Source organism: Manis javanica, chromosome 1, assembly GCF_040802235.1.
Source record: "Manis javanica isolate MJ-LG chromosome 1, MJ_LKY, whole genome shotgun sequence".
NCBI lineage: Eukaryota > Metazoa > Chordata > Mammalia > Pholidota > Manidae > Manis > Manis javanica.
In genome coordinates this window covers 50,966,763-50,981,510 of record NC_133156.1, presented here as the reverse complement: position 1 = coordinate 50,981,510, position 14,748 = coordinate 50,966,763, and the positions used below count along the sequence as shown (strand labels likewise).

The following is a 14,748-nucleotide window of genomic DNA, read 5'->3' as shown; positions in this document are numbered from 1 at the left end:
CTTCTCTGATTTTCACGCATCCTTCCTGGCTACTTCCTCTCTGCTTTCAGTGCATTAGATATTCTTTTAATATTTTGGCATAAATAATTTACTCTTCTTACTTTCTACTCTTTCCCTGGGCAGTTTACCCATTCTTTTGATTTCAATCACCATCTCTTTGCAGATAATCTTCAGGTTTATATTTGCTTTATTCATTCATTCATGTTTTAATTACCCTGGCATGTTCAGAGAGGAGACTGAGGGTGGGCAGTTGGAGGCAGGGTGATCAGTGGGGATGCTAGGAATGGCTAGTATATATTTTTATGTAACAGATTTATTGAGACAACTCACATACTATACATTTCACCCGTTTGAAGTGCATAATTCAATGTTTTTAAATATATTCACAGAGTTCTGCAACCATTAACACAATTACTTTTAGAACATTTTTATCACCTCTGAAAGAAATCTGTTTCCACTAGTAGTTCCCCCAAACCCCATCTGTAGTCCTAAGTTAACTACTAAATATATTTCCTGTCACTACAGATTTGCCTATTCTAGGCATTTCGTATCAATGGAATCATATAACAGGTAGTCGTTTGTTGAAAAAATTCTGTAGCTTTTTTTCACTTAGCATAATTGAGGCAGGTGATGGTGGGATGTAGGCAGAGTTCAGGGCCCCTGTAAGTTTCAAAAAGCTCCAATCCAATTCAGTCACTCAAAAGTACACTTAGATAGACCTCAGCTCTGATTGGTTATGCCCTATGCAAATGAAGCATTGTACTTTCAGCCAATCAGGAGTGAGTTGTGATGTCATTAGTTCAGTTGTCAATTAGGTCACTGTGGGGCAGGACTTCCTCCTTTCAAGAAGCTATATAAACCCCTAGACATGCAGTCTTAGTGACATTCTCCCTAAGAGCCCCTCCTTCTTAGCAGTATTCATTTTCTTTTCACTTCACGTTAAAATTTTTGCTGGTTGTTCTGTACTCTTGTCTGCTGGCTTCATTCCTTCTGGCCTCCGAGACACGATCCTGGGAAAAGAAGCATCTCAGCAGGTAACATAATATTTATGTTTCATCCATTATAGCATGCATCAGCATTTCATTTATTTTTATGGATGAATAACACTTCATTGTAGAGACATATATAACATTTGTTTATACATTCATCAGTTGGTGGACATTTGAGTTGTTTATACCTGATGGCTATTGTGAATAGTGTTGTTATGTATATTCACATAAAGTTTTTGTTTGAACACCTGTTTTCCAATTTTTTTGGTATATACCCAGAAATGGAATTTTGGAGTCATATGGTAATTCTATATTTAATTTATTGAGGAAACACCAAGCTGCTTTTCCATAGTAGCTGTACCATTTTACATTCATAGCTGCAGTGTATGAGGGTTCCAGTTTTTCTACATCTTTGCCATGATGATCATATGGTTTTTGTCATTTTTTTTCTATTGAATAGCATATTACATTAATTTTCAGATGATAAACTACTTTGCATTCATGGTATAAATCCTACTTGGTTATAGTGTCAATCTTTTTAATATTCTGCTGGATTTGGTTTGGTGATATTTTGTTGGGGATTTTTGTGTTGTATTCATAAGCAATATTGATCTGCAGTTTTCTTATAATGACTTTATTTTGTTTTGGTATCAGGGTAATGCTGGCCTCATAAAATAAGCAGAGGAGGCCTCTTCTATTTTTTGGAAAGTTTTATGCTCTTTTCTCTCTTCCTCACCTACTGCCATTATGTGTATATTGCTGTGGTTCTAAATTCTAATACATAGAATTACCATATGACTCACATTGCTCTGAAGCCCTATTCATTTTCTGCATTCTTTTGCTCTGTTCTTCAGGTTGCATAATCTCTATCGATCTGTCTTCAAGTTCACTGATTTTTTTCTTCTGCCAGTTCAAATTTACTGTTAGGCCTCTCTAGTAAGTTTATTTTATTTTATTTATTCTACTTTTCAACTTCAGATTTTCCATTTAATTCTTTTTAAGAAAAGTAATTCTATCTCTTTATTAATTTCTCCATTTGATGAGACATTGTCATTATACCTTCCTTTAGTTCTTTAATCATGGTTTTCTTTTGTTGTTTGTACATATTTATAGTGACTTTGAAGTCTTTGTCTATTAAGTCTGATATCTGGATCCTTTCTCAAGCAATTTATGTTTCCTGTTTTGTTTTTCTGGTTTGCATCACACTCCTCTCTTTGCATATCTTCAATTTTTGTTGGAAACTGGGCACTTTAGGTAATATATTTTAGCAACTCAGGGTACTGATTCTCTACTCCTTAATTCCTATGTCCTGTTGTTTGGTTGTTTAGTGATTTGGCCAGACAATTTTAGTGAAGTGTATTTCTCCACAGTGTGAAATCTCTTATGTCATTTCTCAGAGGACTCGGCCTTGGGCACATGGTGACCTGAGATGATAGTAGTTTTAGAAGGGTTCTTTTTTGATTGTCTCTTTCTCTGATCTCTCTGTTAAACTTCTGTTGATGTCACACAGTTTAGGCTTCACCAATTGCAGACAGATTGCTCAATAATGGCCTGGGGTATATGTTGCTTCACAGTGTGATCCAGTTAAATTTGGGCCCCTTGGCTCTAAGCTGTTTCCTTCCCTGGCTGTCGCTGGCAAACTGGGTGGTGCATGGTTAGCTTGTTTATTTCATAAAGCTCACAACTTCCTTTTAATTGCTTACCATCAAAATTTCCATTGTTCTTGAGAGTGTCCTTGGGTCTTGAATTTCTACACACTCTGTTCTAAAAAAATTAATTCTTTTGAGTTATGCTCTGGAGCACTCTGTCCTTATAGCCTGCTTCTTTCCCCTAGCAAGATCGCTGATCCATAACTCATGAGCTGGGGGTGGGGACAGTGGCATGCTTCTCTTAGAGGGAAGCTGCAGTGTTAGGAGAAGAGTGCTTCGTTGGGGCAATAGTCTCTGGTGATCTTGGTTTGCTCCTCCCAGCATGAACCCTCTCGATATGAACATGATGCTGGGGTAAGTGTGGTCAAGGCCCCAGTATTCTTGGCCTGCTGTATCTGTAGTAGATCCTCCCAGAAGAGTAGGAGTTGGGAGTAGGAGTTGATTTCTTATTCATAGTTGCCTGGAATTTGGCCTCGGTAAAGCAGAGGCGAGGGGGATGAGAAATGCTGGTAGTCTGCCCCATAAGGTGAGATAACATGGCCTCTGAGCACTTAGTCAGGGTCTGGGGACGTAGAGAGTCCCACCTCTTGATGACCCTGACCTGGTGTAGAGCTTCCATCACTGAGCTAGGGCAGGAGCAGGAAGGAGTAGATCATAGCTCAAGTGCCATGGACTCTCTCTGTTCTTACCTAGATCTAGTATATTTTCCTGAATAACTGTTTTTTTCATTTTCTGTATGCCCCTAGGATAATTCCAAAGACTTTAATTTTTAAAAAAATTATTTTCACTGATGATAGTTGTTTTTCTGGGTTGGAGTTTACAGAACTGCTCATGCTGCCAATCCTGAAGTGGGTCTCTGAGGATAGCTAATTTTGTTAAGTAATCTAGGTAAGGTACTGTTCTAAGGACTTTCCGTAAGTATCTCATTTAATTCTCATAATCACTCTATGAAGATGTACTATTATAAACCTCTTTTGAAGATGGGTAAACTGAGGCTCAGAGGGTTGCAGAGAGTTGTCCAAGGTTACATAGTGGGTAAGTGGTAGAGATGAGAGAGATGTGGATAGTGTGGGCTAAGATGGACATGGCTTAATGGAACTTACACCATAGCAGACCTCCTTATCTTTCTATTCCAGTCATTATTCCTAGAATTAGTGGTTTAAAGCAACACCATTTCAGGTTGTTATCTCTCATAGTCTCGGTGGGTCAGGAATTCAGGAAAAGCCTATCTGGGTGCTGGCTCAGTGTCTCACGCAATTGCAACTAGCTGGTGGTTAAGCTGGGGGCTGGTTGAGCATCCATCTCTCTTCAGGTTGTCTTAGGGCCCCTTGACTTGGTCTTTGTACATGGACAGGTTTGAGCCTCTTCACAGTGTGGTGGCCGCAGGGCAGGCAGGCTTCTTACAGGTCAGCTGAAGGCTTCAAGAGAGAGCATTCTAGTGAACAAGGTGGAAGCTAAGTTGCCTTCAATGACCTAGGCCTGGGGACTAGATGAGGTCATTTCTGCTGAACTCTGTTGGTCACACAGTCAAGTACCACCTAGATTTCACGGGACGGTACATAAACCCCAGTCTCAATGGAAGGATTGTCCAGATGACATTGTAGGTGAGCATGCATAATGCAAACATTCTGGGAAATACAGTCTGCCATACCTACCCTTGGAGGAGGAGGGCCCTAGCCCCACCCTGAAATGTGTGAGTGCACTGTGACCCCCATACTCTAGTAAATCCTCTGCTCACCTCCTGTCACCACCCCTCTATTCCACCCTCAAGACTAGGGCCTGAGGCCCTATGCCAGGCCTCTTCCTAAAGACCAAGGGTGCAGGAGGCCTGCCTTTGGCTTAAACCACTTAGCATGGGGCTGGCATGCAGGTAGGGTTTTTGAACTCAGCTCTACCCTGGCGACTGGACTCAGGGTCAAGAGACATTAAATGGAGCTGAAAATGATGGTTAAGTAGAATTCCACTGGCTAATGAGCATTGGGGAGAAAATTCATAGACATGATCTTCTGGTGAAACAGACCTTCTAGAATGATATGTAGACTGGACTAGATAGTGATTGCATAGGGAGAGGAGGGTGGCAGAGAGACACACATTTGATGGACATGATTTATGCATGAGTCACATCCTAGGCACACCATAGGCATTTCATGTCATCATCTCAGTAACACAATGGGGCAGGTACTGTGTGCTTGTACAAATGAGGACACAGAGGCTGAGAGAGGTGGAATAATATCACACTGCTGACAGGAGGTTGATCCAGGACTGCAAGGAAATTCTTCAACTTCTGTTAGAGTGTTTTTCAAGTGATATGCCCAGAAGTTAGTTTTAGATCCTTTAAAAAGCAAACTGGAGCCAAGAATGTGCTTCTGTTCCTATATGGTGCCTGGACGCACACCTGCTGTCAGCGGGTGGTATGGTAGCTGTGGGTATCTGCATCCCACAAACGTTCCCCAATCCTTCAGCGCTAACACACATTGAAAGGCACCACAAAGAGCATTATTTTGAAATAGGGGACACGTTCCCTAATACACTAACTTTCCTTTAAAGTTAAATTGAGAAGTGAAATGACTGGGTGATATCCTTTTAATAGCTGTGAGTGTAAGTGCATTTTGAGAGCAAATCCTCCTTCAGAAGAGATCATTTCTAATGTTCTTTCAAATTGTCAATTTGGAGGGTGAAGGGAAATGTGATTAGAAGACGAAAATAACAAAGAATTTTGAGACCAGCAAAAATGTCGACTGCACGAATATGTAATTTAAACTGCCAAAGTGCAAGCCCATTTTTGATGCCAAATATACTTAATCAGTAATAATCCTATCCCTCAAGAAGGCTCCTAATTTGCTTTATTGCCTTTTTAGATTTGTCTCCTTTCATTTTCTAAAATATAATCATAGTTCAGCGACTCCATCTGTGAGTGATCCAGCAATGAATTCTGGGTGGTAATGATGTACAACCAACGAATAACAATTCCTTAATCATGCTGTTTCCTCTATTGTCGCCTCATTTGAATTCATGGTTTTCAGAGAATTCAATTATATTTGCAATTTCATCAAGAAATTACTCAAATAAATAACTGACACACTAACAGTTCACTTATTTGTCAGGAATGAAGCAAAAGGGAGGAAAGGAGAGAGAAGAAATGGCAACAGACAAATTTGATAAAAAGCATCATAAAGAAGTTTTGCTTTCTTGAGAGGCAAAGGGGAAGGGTGATGATTTTACAGCCGCAGATGTCAGCTTGGCCTGTGTATGGGTATGAGGGGAGCCCCTAAATGAAGCTTCTTCATAGATCAGGCCTCACTTAATGTCCCTCTCTGGAGCGATCACTGGCTTTTGTGACATTTGTGACACCCTGGCCCTCATCCAGGGAGAAATTTATGATGGGACATTTGTGACCCCCATTGCCATCTTATCTGAGTTTCACATTCGGTTTCTGCTGCCACACACTCTAGGTGCTGTCTAGTTGCTGAAGTGAGGCTTTGCCTTGACTTTAATCTCACCCGTCAAGATTCTGTGAGTTCCTATGAAGAAAATGAATCATCATCTGCAAGGCAGACTAACGTCTGTTGGCCTCCTGCCTCGGTTAGAGTGATGGGGCACATTACCATCCACTGTCAGAGGAGATCCAGTCACCACATGGTATGCCCCTGATGTGCACACAGAGCCCAGATCTGTTCCATTCTCAGCCATAGGGGCTAACAAGGCATCCTTCTAGATGTTTCCTTGGGAGGCAGGACTAGGGAATGGACATGGGGCCATGGTGGTGTCCATTTGATTGCAGTGATAACACCAGGCATCTTTGAGGATGGCATTGCAGATAGTTACCAACCCGTGACAATAGCCACCAGCTCAGGCCCGTGCGGAGCAGCTCTGGAGAGAGACAACATCTGTTCCATGCTCTCCTGGAAGCAGATGTAATCATCCAATGACAAAATTCTTTTTTTTCTAGGCATGTTAGCTGATGTTCTTCCACAGGAGACATACACAGTCAGATCTCAGGACAGCAAAGCTTCTTTCCTCCTCTCCTGAACATTCACAGTGGAAGGGAAGCCGAGGCAACTCTATAGAGAGTGATGTTATAGTTAAGGTACTCCGGCATGAGCTCCCTATCAGAAATACATTTTTTTTACATTAATTAGTTGCCAGTTATTTTTAAATTAAGAATTTTTTTTACAAATTCATGGTGACAGGGGTAGATGATGTCAATGTCCCTTAGCCAAAGGCCTCCAGGGACACATTTTAGTTGAGCAGAGTTGGGTTTATTGGCTCTGCAGTGAGGGGGAATAACCACCATGGGGAACAGTGAGGTGCCTGAGCAAGAGGGTGTCCAGGTAGACTCAGGAGAGGATTTAGGTTTGTGCTATGGGATTTTAGGGAGGGCTCAGGGAAGTGGGGCTTTGCTCTGGATTAGATGCTTTGGGGCAGCAAGGGTAATTCTATTATTGGGGATCTTTGTGTCCTATCTGTAAGGTAGAAGGGGTGACACTGTCATCGGTAAACAAGCAGCAGTCACTCAGATTAGCCAAGAAAGGGAACGTTAGTCATTTTTACGGTTCGGGCAATGTTCTGTTTTTGCCTGTGTTCAGGCATGGTTATGAAGTGGTTTCATTTGTGTCTTGTTCAACTGTGGTCAGTGTAGCCTTGCCTGATGTCCATACTCGGTGAAATCATTAATATTCAACAGGTGAACACCAGGGCTCAGCTGTGAGTGCCAGACCAGCTCCCACCTGCTCCTACAAGTGCCAGTCTCTTTCCTAATGATAAGTTTCTTCAAGGTCTTGAACACTTTTTTCATATCTATGTTCTCAGTAATTTTACATATTCTTCTACATATTATCAAGTACTTCCTCTATTCCAAGTATCAGGTGCTGGGACTATAGAAGCTCACAAAGCAGCCACAGCTCAGCCCTCCCTAGTCCCACTGGGACAACAATTACAGAGGAGGGTGGTGAGTGCCCTGCTTGAAATTCACAAGGATGTTATGCTTTACAAAATAGAAGGCACCCAGCACAGCCAGGGGGCACTTCCTGCAAGAGCCCAGCCTTGTAGAAACCTCAAAAACAAATAAGAGTTTGCCAGGGAAAGAAAACATTTGTGTGCTTTGTCAGGGGAACTCCTGGACTAAAGCTTTGAACCTTGAGATCTGAGAGCTGCCCGTGGTTTAGTGGGCAGGAGTGAGGGAAGCTGAGCCGTGGGCAGCAGCTAGACCAGGGGTGGCTTCACAAATCCTTCAGAGGAGCCTGTGTGGAATTTAGCCTTGCAGAGCCACAGAAGGGTGTTTAGTTGGGAGAAACACAGTCCCATGTATATGTTTTACATGAGGATACACTCATGTAGTGACTGGGAGAAAGGAGGACAAGCTTGATGGCTGAACTGTGGGTGGAGACCCCAGGCTTCAGTCAGCTGCTCCCAGGTCTCAAAGCAGGAGAGGGAACTGTACGGGGAGGTGGGCCCGCAGGTACCGGTGAGAGCACCTGGCAGTGCTGCTACCTCTAACACTGGCTGCCTGCGTGCACTTGGCAGTCAACAAAACCTCCTGGTTTATTCAAAGCCCTGTGTATGGATTAACTTACTTCATCCTCACAATGACCCAGTGGAGCAGCTGCTTTCCCCCCACCCCACTAAGTTATAGGTGGGGAAACAAGAGCATAGATACATTGAGCAACTTGGTCAAGATCATGTAGCTCTGGAGTCTCACCCAGAGCAACCATTTCAGGATCTGGGCTACTTTCCTCTGGGCTCCCGTGAACCCTCCAAGCGCCAGGCTCCGCTCTGGGCCCTTTGCATGCTGTGGCTCACCCAGGCCTCCCCAAACTGTGGAGCACGGGGGTGTGGAGTTCAGGACAGCAAAGTCAGGGCCCAAAGGGCAGTTTGGAAAGGGAAGAAAGGTCTAGAAGCTCAGCAATTATGGAGAAGCTTTTTAAATTTAGCAAGTGTGTTCAAAATGCCCGACACAGGGCTTGCTGGTTTTGCACTCACAGTTTGAGATTGTTGTGTATGAATGCCTGAAGAAGGAGGAATAGATGAACCAATGGCTGCTAACTGAATGAGATGGCAATAGAACAGGGAGGAGAACAGACAGGGAACAGCTTGAATCTCACTTCTGGGGAAGCTTTTAATGGCGATGCTGTGACAGCATTAACAACCCAGGGAGAATTTGCTGCACTGGACTAAGCAGGAACTGAAATGCTGCCTCTGCACCTCCCTGCTGTGCAACCCTGGACAGGTCACTTAAACTCTATGAGCCTCAGTTTCCTCATCTATAAGATGGGAGTAGCAATGCTTTCTTTGTAGAGTTGTTTCCCAGATTAGAAACTGCATTTTAACCTTAGAATATGTGGCATGTAGTGGGTTCTGGGTAAATATTAAAAACTAATTTTATAACAGTGTTATGGATCACTGAAGAGTACAGCTTTATTTCTCTGTGATGGGAGCAGAGGAGGAGTGAGGAACAGGCCTTGAATTGGGTCCAGACCAGCTCATGCACTACTATTTGTTTGCAATGTCTTTTCACTTGTGGCCTTACTTCTTGCCCATTCTTGACAACCATAAAGTAAGTGGAACTTCTATGGTAATTTTTCCCTTTGGTGGTTAGTGATCCTTAAGCAAGTCTGTCCATTTTAGTCACCATGGCAACCTGCCCACTTAAGAGGCTTGCAGCTGGCCCACGCTTCTCCCAGGGAGCAATGGCCTCTCCTCCAAGTCCCTGGGGCTTCTGCGACTGGGCAAAGGAAGGTGGGGGCAGCAATGTGTTCTATCTACAGGAGCTGAAATGAGGGTGTAAGGGGACCTAGTCCTGGCACACAGTGCATACAAAAGAAATGCCGGTGAAAGTGAAATGGGGTAACACCAAAGGAGGGTAGAGGTGTTCTGGAATAGGGCAATTGCTCTGAGTACAATAACTTAAGATGCCCCATGCTGCCAGGATGTGATGGTGTGGGTTCCACTGGGACCTATTCTGGCCAGGGATAGTCCCATTCATTCATTCACTCATTCATTCATTCATTCATTCATTCAGGTACTCATTCAACAATATTAACGGGTCAGATACTATTGTCCTCATATAGCTCACAGAGTAGAGGGTGAGACAGAAAGGGACAGACAGGCTCTAGTGGGGCAAGGGCTATCAGTAGGGACACACAGGGTGCTGTGAAAGCCCAGATGTGGAGTGATCTGGGAGGGCTTCTCAGAGGAAGAGCTGCTAAGCCTGACATTTGGATAGATGAGTACAAGTTGTTCAGAAGGATGGGGTGTGGAAGATTGCTCCAGGTGGAAGAAAAGACATGTGCAAAGTCCTCAGGGTGAGAGAAAATGTGGATAACTCTGACTTGGGGAAAACCCAAGACCGTCTGTCTCAATTGTGGTGTCACTTGTAGGCAACACTAAGCCTGGCGCATCTAAGCAGGAAGGAGATTGATTAAGTGACATTAGTTGGCTCACTGACTCTCTGAGAGACACTAAAATCAACTTGGAGGCTGTAGGCCTGGAGCAACCCCTGAAATAACATCAAAAAGCTGGCCCTGTGCAGATGCCCCACCCTGGCAGCAGGCACTGTTGTGATGGCCTGTGTGGCCATCACCACTGAGGCTGAATTTGGGATGCTGCCCTTTGAAACTAAATATGGTGGTTCCCTTCCTCCACTTCACAAACCTGTCCTGTATGGTTCTAGATTCTTCAGGTCACAGCTTGCAGTTCAGTCCTCAGAGCAGGAAGGTTTGGTTGACTATGTCTCAGGTATTTGTGCTCACCATAGCTGCAAGGGAAGCTGGAACAGAGGGTGTTTGATAATCTCGGCTGTGTGGTGGGAGGTGTGCTCTGCCTCACAAGGGCAAGTGTGGGTTTCCACTTACAGGGTGAAGGGTAAGCAATGGCAGTTAACTAACAAGAAAAGCATCATCATGGAAGACCCTGAGCCCACAGAGGTGAGTAAGACATAGTGATTGCCATCAGCTTAATGGAAGGGACAATCTTCTCCATAAATAGTATAAGAGAATGGAGAAAGTGCAGGAAGGGGAGCAGTGCTGAAGATGGGCAAGGAATAGAATGAGTCAGCATCAAGGCTCCAAATTGGAATGGGATTGTGATGTGGCAGGAACCACTTTGACACCCACCATGAGTAATGCTGACCTTGAACCATTATGCCCTGAGGTCTGTCTGAATCAGTGGGACCAGGAGAGTTTAATGGTTTTCCAAAGATAGGGCTGTCCTCCAAACCTCCCATGTCCCTTCATCAGACATAATCTAATCCTTCTAGGAATAATTTCTGTTTCATATTTGTAATGACATATTTATAATGTATATTTGAACCTGTAGGGCTGCAATTTTACACCTGAGTTTCTCCAAAATAAACACTAGAATCTTTTGGGCCATTGCTAAATGGATATGGCATAACTCCTTCAAAGTACTGATGAATCTGGGAGATCCTCAGCCCTCTGAGCATAGGAGAAAGTGCTGAGGGCATCTGAGAAGGCAAGCATTAATACCTCTGTAGGATTGGGGAGCTCTAATGGAGGCTCACTTAAAGGATGGAGCATCTGGATTCCTTGTCTTTGGACAGGAACTGTGCTCTTCAGGATCATACACAACAAACCCCTTTTTTGTCATAGAATGTTTCAGTTTCACCTTACCTTTCTCCATTTAGGTGTAATTATGTTTGTTATATATTTATGTAATTCTGCTGTTTTTCTGACTCACAATGCTGGACAGACATCATTGACAAAGTCCATATTTACTTTGAGTTCTCTCAGTGCTTGTGGTCAGTGGAATAATGGCCACCAAATATATATATGTCCTAATCCCTGTAACCTGTGAATATGTTATGTTACATGGCAGGGGGATTTAGAGTTGCTTGTGGAATTAAGGCTGCTAAACCCTGACTTTAAAATGAGGAAGTTAGTCTGGGTTTTCCAGGTGTACCCAATACAATCACAAAGGTCCTTTTACGGTGGAAGAGGGCGACAGGAGAGTGAGAAGCAAAAAGACACTTAAAGATTCTATGCTGCCTTGAAGATGGACAAAGGCAGCCATGAGCCAACAGTGAAGGTAACCTCTAGAAGATGGAACAGGGAAGGGAATGGGCTCTTCTGTAGAGCTTCCAGAGGAACACAGGCCTGCTGAAACCTCCCTGTTAGCCTGGTGAGGCCCCCTTTGGACTTCTGACCCCCAGAACTCTAAGATAATGAATTTATGTTTTAAACCATTGAATGAGTGTTGATTTGTTACAGCAGCAATAGGAAGCAGATACAGTGCTCATTGTCAGGACTTCACTATATGTCAAGAAGCCGTGAAGAGGAAGTAAGGTCTAAGATCTTGGAGGGCATAGAATTCTGAAAAGGGAACAAATGCCTTATTTGTGGACTAACTCCCTATAATGATCCCCATTTCTTGTCCTGGGATATTGAACTGTTACAGTGATGGGAAGAAGTTAGTCTGAATTGAAAGGAGCTTTTTTCATTGAGTGGGGAGCTTACCCTTAAAAATGTATCCCCTCGAACAGGTCCTGAGATGCTTTCAGTCTGAGATTACCTGTTAGCAATCACGAAATCAAAACATTCCCTGAGATGTTGTGAGCCAAGTGGGGTTTTGTTTTCTGTTCTCAAAGGGTTATGTCTACTGTTGGTAATAAGAGAGCTGAGAGCAATGGAAACAGAGGTGTGTTTTAGTGGGGGAGGGATGACTTCTCAAATCCTGATGGAGTACTTGGATCATCTGTAGCCTGTTGGGGATGGCATGGTTCCTGCTTTTACAGGTGTGTCTCCAGGCTTGGTCCTGTAGGCTGAGAAGAGGGTGAGACTCAGAGGCTAAAACAGATCCTAAGTGAAAGGCAGGACAGTGTGGAATAAAGAACTCATTGCTAGGCATTTGATGAGAACCTAATTGGTAGTAAATGTGACTGTTTTGACTGAAACTGTAAGAGACTGGAGTGGGTATCTTGTCCATTATTCCCCTTTATGCTAAGAAATATTTTTCTCATTCCCCTTTGAGAAACTAACCCTCTCCTATGAAGTCTTTTTCAGGAAGATAGTGCTAAATATACCCCCTCATTCCAGAAGGTACATGACCTACAGCTGGCCAGTCACAGAGTGCCCTTCCTCTGGCCAGAGTGATTGGATCATGGTTTGGAGAAAGGAAACGGAATTCATTCAGGATGTGGAGGGGTGCATGTGTCTTGTCACAGGATCCCAGGGAGGGATCTGAGGGCCCAGGTGGACCCCTTGGTGGAGTGCTGAGGACAAGAAATGGACACTTGGACGTGTCACCAGTCCTGTGTCACCCAGAACCAGGGATAAGTCAGACATCAGGAGGTGTGGTGTCAGGAGGTGCCCCCAGGAATGCTGTGATTTCCTGGCAGTCAGGTCAAAGGCCCAAGCACACATCCCTCCCAGCAAGACTCGCCAAGTTCACACACAGCCCACGGTGGAGCTGACTGGCTCCACACCCAGCACTCTGTGCGCTCCATGGCAGCGGCCATCAGAAATGATTTAGTCCAGCCAGATGTTTCTAAGCCTCACGGGATGAAACAGAAGGGGAGCCAGCACCTGGTTCTCCATCTCCTCGCTGCCAGGGCAGGTACAGACTGATGGCTGTGAGGCAGGGACTTGCCTCAGCTTTCTGTAATGCCTGCTCTCACCCACTCTGGGTATTCAAGGGTGATAAAGGGAGAGGCAGGAGCTGCTAAGTATATTTTAAACTGTCCGTCTTTCTAGGTCATGCCTCGTGCTTATGAAGAATTGAACAGAACAGATGGTGGGTGGCAATTTCCCTGGTCCTGGAGCAAATTTCCTGGAAGCTGCACAAACCAAACATTTCTGTCTGTGCTTGGGGAAGGTAGCAGAGAGTGATGGAGGGAACTGAGTTAGGAGCCGAGGACTTGGACAGCGCCAGCCGGACCCAGCCCTCTCACCTTCCTCAGCTCCCACCAGCACAGTCTGGCCTTGAGGCCCTGTTAATCCAGACCCAGGAAGATCTCTGGAGATGGGAAGGAAGCAGGGGGTAGTGGGAAGGGAGGAGTTAGTAGCGGGAGGATGAGATCTGGGAAGACCATATTTCACCTGCAAGGAAAGGAGGAAGCTGCTCCCCTCAGTGAGAGTTCAGGTTCAAATCCCAGCTCTGACTCTTAATGGCTGCATGGTCTTAAGTAAGTTTTTTCTTAGTAATTCAGCTTCTTCATTTGTGAAGTGGGAATGGTCATAAGAGCCAACTCATAAGGTGGGTGTGTGGATTAATAAATGCCAACAAATGCTTTGTGACAGCAGCAGGAATCCACCCAGAACTCCTCCTTGGCCTTCTTTCAAAGCCACAGTAGCAAACCTCCCCTAGTGCTCTTGGCTTGCTCCGTGCTTTTCCTGCATCAGGTTGACCTGATACAATCACCAGCTGTCAGACGAGGAAGGGCCATTCATTCACTCAGCCAATATTTACTGAGCATCAACTATGCACTCAAGGCTTTGAGAGAGATGATGAACGAGAGAGGTGAGGGGCCCACCCTCATCTGGGTTCTCATGGGCTTGACTGGAACACCCAGGCCCAGAGGGTAGAAGGCCCTGCCCATGGTGACAGAGTCAGCCAATGAGGCCAGGACACATGTATTCACCACCTCCATGTCTCCAGCTCCGTGTGCTAGGCCTGACCAGAGTAGATGTTAAATCAGTATTTACTGAACTGTTGTGTATGTGAATCAATTACCCCCAGTCTAGTGCCCTTTGTGTGGCCTGTCCCCAAATAACTGGAGACTGAGTATGTGCATGGAGGGGTATGGGTTAGTACTTTTCACTGTTTGTCTCCACTTCCCCTCTCCCTCCGCAAAGGGTGGGCTGAGGGAGTTGGAGGGCTTTTATCTGTACTCGCAGAACATTGCAGAGGAGCCAGAAATGTAATAATGCCATCCAGAAATGCAGAGCTCATGCCCAGGCTGCGAATTGTGTCAGGCACGTAGGCGTGAGGCCTGAAGGTAATCAGACTGGGGAGAATCACATTTTTTAAAAGGAAAAGTGATCATTGGACACTAATACTATTTTTTAGGGTTTCAACAAAGCATACCTCAAAGTTCTACAGGGCTCAGGACAAGAATACAAATGGACGCTGTGGCGGGCACAATAATGAAGTCACTT

The 14,748-nt window shown here is 44.5% G+C and overlaps 1 protein-coding gene and 1 long non-coding RNA gene across 2 annotated transcripts in view; one reads left to right on the top strand and one right to left on the bottom strand.

The window, feature by feature from the left end:
- The window catches only part of KCNIP1 (potassium voltage-gated channel interacting protein 1), a 335,952-nt gene that overhangs the window by 238,021 nt on the left and 83,183 nt on the right, over window positions 1-14,748 (bottom strand). The window lies entirely within an intron of this gene.
- Window positions 659-14,748, top strand: part of LOC140848461 (uncharacterized) — a 34,300-nt gene continuing 20,210 nt past the window's right edge. Inside the window, exon 1 of the long non-coding RNA XR_012129386.1 lies at window positions 659-1,034. This is a non-coding gene — a long non-coding RNA (uncharacterized lncRNA). The remainder of the gene's footprint in view (window positions 1,035-14,748) is intronic.